Raw genomic sequence first — 7,338 nt, forward strand, 5'->3', positions numbered from 1 at the left:
CAGTTGCAAAGCGAATAGACTCTCCCTTTCCTCCTCCCGGGTCCCGTGTGCTGGGGGATCCAGTTCGACCCTTCTCTCTCGGCGTCAGTGCGCGGATCCCTCCTCCTGCCTCCCTCCCCGGCCAGCTTCTCCCGAAGGTCATCTTGTCACCTGCTCTCGCAGCCCCCCGCGCTCCCTCCAAGCAGCTGCCACAGTCGGCCCGTTTGCCCCCCTAAATGGTCGGATTCTTGAAAGTAGGGACCACATCTCATTCATCATTTCATCCCCCCATAGCTAGCAATAGAGTCTGGCCTGTGTTAGGAGCCCCCCAATTTTTTTTTTTTTGGAAGGAAGAAAGGTATGAATGAATGAACGAATCCACTGATAAGGTTAATGAGTCAGACGGGTAAGGCAGCAAACAAACCCTTACGTTGCGTTCTCTAGGCCAGGCATACTCTAAAGACTAACCCTAACTCTCCACTTTTTGCGGTAGAGAGTTCCTTGATTTTTAATACCTAAATTTTCTAATGGAGTAGGAACCTCTCAACTGGGCACATTCAGTTGTTTATATAAGGAAAAAATATTTGCGCACACACCCCAATTCAGTGCATATTCAAATAAAACTGTGTGCAGGAAAAGAACAAATTCCAGCCTAATCCTTTTGAAAACTGGAATTGTTGGCAACAAAAGGGACGCAGCTCAGGAGTGGACCGTTAGGACCTTGCTGGTACCCAGAAGTCCTCACCATGCTGCTCTGTGTAACCTTGACCTGCTGGGGTACCTTGGTCTTGAACCTGTGTCCTGCGAACTTTCCCATTTAGCCCTTGTTTTTGCCGGATGGTATAGAGTTCAAAACAAAGTTGGGAAAGCATTGGGGAAAAACTGTAGAGAAGAAGCACAGTGAGAAAGAGAAATGATTACACAGGCAAGGAAGATGCCTTGCACACAGAACATCACGTGTTAAGATGCTGTGACCAGCACATTGCTGTGATCATCAGTGATGTTCTGAGCATTTAACGTGGTTAATATTGTGGTATATGTTGAGGGATTTACTCTGGTGACAATTAAATTGCTTGGAGAGGCAAGGTTGGTTGATTTGTTACACATTCAAGTTTTTCTTCTTAAAAATAACAGAGGCTCCAGGTGTTCCTGCAGAAACCTGATTTTCTATAAAGGGATTTCTGCTGCTAAGTGGGACATTTCTGTACTAGCTTATCTAAGTGTCCCAGTCAGTCAATCAGTTAGGCACTACTGTTCCCATGACACGGATGAGGAAACTGAGGCACAGAAAGGCTGAGATACTTGCTCAAGGTCGTATAGCCAGTAAGTGGCAGAATCACACTCAAACCTGAGCAGTCCGTCCGCTCCGGGGTTTGTTCAGCTACTGAGCTGGTGTGCTGGACTGTTGCACTTACTCCTGGAAGAAGCAGGTCCTGAAAACAGACAATGGACATTCCTGCCAGGCACTGGAATTCATAAGGTAGCAAAAAAACTCCGTGCCCTCACAATGAACTAAAATAACTGACTGGGTGCAAATACAACGTCCCTACTGTGTGATGGAAATAACTGAAGCCAACTGCCTGCTTGCACGGGGACTGGTACACACACACCTGGGCTGGGTGTTAGCTTGTTGCCTCTCAGCTCCACATCCATCCTTTTTGGCTGCTCTGTGAAAATACAGTGGGGTCCTTTAAATATTTTCCCTTTGCCTGGGCCAGCGGGATGTTCAGCTCTGCCAGTAGAGGGCACTGGAGTGACATCATAACACGGAGCCGTCTTCTGCTTACAGGGTGCTTCAGTCTGCAGCCTCCTGGAGCGCAGGTGGCGTCTCCAGCATCTGACTGTGCAGTTCACAGTGGTCCACAGCACCCAGCGGCCACCAGCTTCCCCAGACCAGCCCCTGAGACAGTGTCATAGCAGAGTACCTCCAGGGGAACATCTGCCAGGGAACAACTTCCTCTGGAACCTGAGAGGGCATCGATTTCTGGGAAGCGCTGGAGGTTGGGTTTCCAGCAAGTTCTTATAAAATAAATGTTGGAAGACTGTGCTCTGCCGACTGCAGATACGTGTTATTCTAGGAGGTATCTGTTTTTGTAACCACCTGTGGTCCATCACTTCTTTGCCATCGCATTTCTTATTATTAGTGATGGTCACAGGGAGGGACACGCAGAGAAGAGAGGCTTAGCTCGTACTATGTCGGCCCGTCTGTGACGGTGAAACGTGCGCTGCTGCTGCCTCACTACAGCCCAGCCTACCGTAATGTGGGACGCATGTGAGGTCTTGACCTCCATGCTGGCGGGTGGAGTTGGGCTAAGCTCTTTCTGTTTTGTTTTTTTGGTTTTTTTTTTTCAGTTAACTCTCAATTACAACATAAGATCAGCCCCGGGAGTAGGGAGGTGCCTGTGTAGAAATGGATCTTTAGAATTTGCACTTGTTCTAATTTAAGAGCCTTTTACTCCTGTGTGTCCTGTATATGTTTACAGATTGTAGGTAGATATCATGGAAAAGCTTGGTTTAATAAACATGTAGCCACCCCCCCGCCCCCCCCGCCCAAAATAAATAAGGCACGGCCATGCCCTGTCCCACCAGATCCGGACCTCAGTTGTGTGTGTTTGGAGGGGTTTGGGCCGTGGGGCACTACTTCCTTGGGTGCTGACTCTCAGCTCCCGGACTAGTCTCAGCTCCTCACATCTGCCATTCCTGCATTCTCTAGACTTTATTTCGTACCAGCCAATCCTTTGTTATGTCAGCCCTCTATTATAGTTAATAATTCTTTCTTTTTTGCAAATGAGAATCCTTATTTATCATCTTTATTTTCAACACGAGACACAGTACAGCTTGGCAACTATATAACATGACTTTTACTGATACCTGTGAGAACAGGTATCAAGATCACCCTTTAATGCGTAATACACAATCTTCCCTTTCCAGTGGCCGTTCCTTGCCATGGCTGGTCTTCCCCACACATCCCTCCCCAGATTTCTACACATGATGTTTTATATTCAACGTTCCTATTGAAATTAGTAAGCAGTTTTTTGTCTCGATTGGCCTTGGTGGATACAAAGCTAGAATGTGTGTTGTGATGAAAATATTATCAGCACCCGTGTATGTCCACCCTGCCTGCCTGCAGCGCTTAGTTCAGGGAGGGTGGTTCCTGTTATGAAGAGTGGGGTGGGTAGAGGGAGAAGAGTTCCTCGTGAAAACACCAATATTTGTAGAAGGAAAAGAGATGTAATATTTTCTTCTGGATGTTCGGTTGCAGCTCGGCTGATGTGAGCACATTGGAAATCTCTGAATGGATGGACAGGGGGCAGATTAAGAGGAGAGACAGTGGGTCCAGGGCAGAGATGTTGCTATCTGGCGAGGTGTGGACGCAAACACGATGGACAAGAGTTCTGGAAAGAGGTTCTGGTTCAATGATGGTCCTCGGGTTCTCCGCAGAGAGCAGGGTTATGAAGAGAGGGTGTAAAGGGAAAGAAGCTGTGTCGGGATCCCAGGGTGGACCAGGGCTGCTGTGTGGACAGGAAGGAGAATGAGCGATCAGGGCGGAAAGTTAGGAGAAGAGTAATACTAAGGTCCTCAACACAAGTGGGATGAGTTCCCTAAAAGAAGAGATTGTCATCGATGTTAAACTCTGCTGTGGTCTCAGGGGAAACGACATCACAAACATTTGATTGAGTTGCCATTGTAATGAGAGATGTAAAGGAAAACTTAAAAAAGGAATGAGGCACCGTATTCCTGAGGGAGATCAAATATTCTTCAGATGTATGTTGATTTCAGCCCAGGTCCCATTGGAACGGATCATGGGAGGAGAGAGGGGTGCAGCCGTGCAGCACAGCAGACACCCTTCCTTCGTGAGGATGAGTGCCCACGGAACGGAGCTGCCCACGGGTGAGGGTCTGCCTCCTCTGGGTATTGACCCTTAGGGTGGAAGAAGGGACCAGTAATAATCTTTCATGTGTGTCTCCTGAAAGCCCTTGCAATTCATTAAAAAGGAAGTAATTAGAATTCCATTATTTTTTCACAGCAATCTTGCTCTCTGATAGAAAAGTGGAACTACTTCCAAAGTCTAAACATTCCAGACTCGGTGTGTTCTTAGGACTCTTTCTGAGTCTTATAACATTCCCTTTAAGGACACGTGTTTCCGAAGCCCGTGGGACATCCTTTGAAGGCGGAGAGCTTCCCCCTTCATCTTTCTCTCCTCCAGCGCTGAGCTCCTGCCTGTGGTATCATCAAGACTCATGCGGCAGCCTCATTATTCCTAGCCGGACTGACGCAATGTTTGATTGCCTCTTTAGGAACATGCCTGTAAACAAGAAAGGGACAGATTACATCATCTGGTCGGTGAATCCTGGCAAGACGAATAGGCTTTATTTCTTTGAACAAATTACTCATGGACTCCTGGTCTCCAAGCCTGCGTTAGTGAGCCGGGCACTCTCATGCATCACGGAGCATATTTCACCTTGCGTGAAACCTTCCCATTAAAAACTCACCTCGTGATCGGAATAGACTGTCTCTTAGGCAGGATTCATCAGAAGTGGCAAGATTTGCCCAGGATTTCTGAATGATCAAAGAAACAGAAAAGTGGGCTACCTTCATCCTCCTAGGCCTTTAGATTCTCATTTCTGTTAGTAGAAAGTGTACCCCGAATTGTATCCAAGGGCTTGCCACTCCCTTCCTATTGTGATAGTAGAACTTGATCTATTGAAATGCTGACTACCCATTTTCTTGGGCTCCACTACCTTGTGGAGTTGTTGTGATATCGATAGAGAGAGCTTTCAATGTGAAAAATTAGGATGGTCAAGTATTTGGTCAAGTCCTTCATTGTAGCCATTCTGACAACAAATGACAATGAGGCCATTATGACAACAAACACTTCCAAAGGAAGCCACAGCCCACAGCTATTCTCGTTTTCTTTCAAGCTTTATTTATGTTGCCATTTCAAACGGACCCATTCATATGAAAGGAGTAACGTGAAATTTAATTTTTTAAAGACAAACAAGAAAGTGTTGGGCTTGGACATCAAACGATTTGTACTGGGCCTTTGTCATCCCACCGGAGAAAAGAGAAAGGGATGGAAAATGTTGACCTTGGCAGGAGGATTTGGTAGTTCACTTCTCCTACAAAAAGAAGACACCCCCATGGTTCTCCCCCTGACTTTGGGCCAGATGTGGGGGTGCTATTCCAGATGCGTCCATGAAGCTCTGGGTGGAAGTGGGTCCCTCTGGCTCTGTCTCCATGTGTTATATCCACAGATGTTTCTGGAAGGGGGGGGGTCCTATTAAATTGTCCCCGGAACATCATGGCCTTTAAGGAAACCTTGGTGTCTTTCTTGAGAGAAATGAATTTTCACTGTCTACAGTAATTCCTGAGCTTCCCAGGAAATGATGTTCATGAAACTAGATGTTTAGAATGGGTCAGAGGCAGGTCTCCCTGTTCAGTAAGGTTCTTTAACACGAGGAATATTAACGGAGTCTCAGGAGCTTGGAGGTCACATTTAGAAAACCGTCAGCCATGTTCTTGCTACACTTTGAACATCCATGGACGATCTGTGTCTTGCTCATGGGAAAACCAACAAGAAAGAAACTGTGTTTTTTTATTTTGTGGTGGGATTCGGTAATGGCTGAATTAAGTTCAGCCTCGCCCAGTAGAGGGTCTCTCTAATTAGTGCATCGAAGTTAAGGGAGACATTGACCTTCTGTTCCTTCTCATACTAATGGGAAAGGCCTTGCGCTGTGCGAGGGTGGTCATAACGAGGTCGTGGCTGCAGTCCACTAAATACGGTAATAAATATAGTCTGACGGCTGTGGGTTTTTCCGTGCGATAGCCAGACCGTTCTGTTGACCTCAGCAGCTGCTCGGGCTGTGGTAGAGTCACCGGTGATCTTTTCCCCCCAAACTTGGGGGTCCTCCCTGGGTTTTCCTTGTAAAATGGAAGGTGGAAGCTGATTCCACGGGTTTGCAGGAAGCCTGCTGGATCACTGGAAGGGCCAGGTGCGGTCTGTTTCCCTTTAAGAGGAAATGCAAACGATGTCCTTCAGATCAAGGATGGTTTCAAGGTCAACCTTAATACTAAAAAGCGCTGACTTAGAAATTACAGGGGTAAGAAATAAGTCGCAAACAAAGAAGCCTGAACTTGAACAGGAATGCGACCCATGGAAATCAGATGGCTAACCAACAGCAGGAGCCTTACTGTGCTGGCTCCCCGCAGGCCTTGAGCAGCGTCACCTAGACTGTAAAAATAGTTGTAAAGAAGACACACAGCAAGACTATCCATGCTGCCTGGCATTCTACTTCCCCACACCCTTTGTATCTATCTGCTCTTCTCCTTCCTGAGGCCACTGTTGTGGCCAAAACCTCCATTATCCCTCCAGTGGGCTTTCGGCGACCCCCTGCTCCGCCCCTTCCCATTGGTCTCCTGTGTGTACTCAGCAGATAGAATGACTTTTTCCAAGTGCAGGTCAGGTCATAGTGACTAGTCATTCCTCACGTGGTCTGCAAGGCTCTGCAACGGCCCAGTTGCCCAGTGGTCTCAATCCCAGTGAGCTTGCTCCCCAAGGAGCCTTTTGGCAGGACAGAGGTGACAATCTCTAATATTCCTGCACAATTCCAAGGGGGACAGTTACCAGGACTGCAGTGTTTTTGTACTTTTGATACAATTAAAGAAGGGGACCCTAGTGTAGCAGAAGCTATATACATGAATAACTCTATCAACTCTGCAAGTCCTATGTTCCTTCTAATTGATTTAATGTAATAAAGCCATAATGTACAGTTTCCTGTGTAATCTGAACTTAATTTTTTATAAAATAATGAAGTCCAGATTTTGAAGAAAAAATATTTTTGCTGACATTGGAATAATGGGAACTAAATAAAATAGAAGGAAATTTCCCTGGCCAGGTAGCTCAGTTGGTTAGAGAATCTTCCAGATACGCCAAGGTTGAGCGTTCTATCTCTGATTGGGGCACATACAAGAAGCAACCAGTGAATACATAAATAAGTGGAACAACAAATCGATGTCTCTCTCTCTCTCTCTCAAAGTCAATCAATAAAAAATAAATAAAACAAAATAGAAGAAAATTTTGCTCCCAATGCTTGAACTAAACAGCAAGAAGCAGATGAAATGTTTTGTTTATTAGTGTCTTTTCCTTGTGGCTGCAGCTAAAATGCTGTCAAGGAGAGAATTATACATATGCATTTTTTTGCACAAAACAAATTTCTAAGCATTGGAAAAGCTTTCTTTTAATCATCTTTGCTAAAATAGAGATCTTCAAGAGGGAAAATAAAACCAGGAAAACCACATTCAAATTGACATGGGAAGAAGCACCAGATCCCCATGAAAATATTCCCATCTTGCCTCCTC

The sequence above is a fragment of the Phyllostomus hastatus genome, unplaced genomic scaffold (genome assembly GCF_019186645.2).
Source record: "Phyllostomus hastatus isolate PE091 unplaced genomic scaffold, TTU_PhHast_1.1 phas_contig_148, whole genome shotgun sequence".
In the NCBI taxonomy this organism is placed as follows: domain Eukaryota; kingdom Metazoa; phylum Chordata; class Mammalia; order Chiroptera; family Phyllostomidae; genus Phyllostomus; species Phyllostomus hastatus.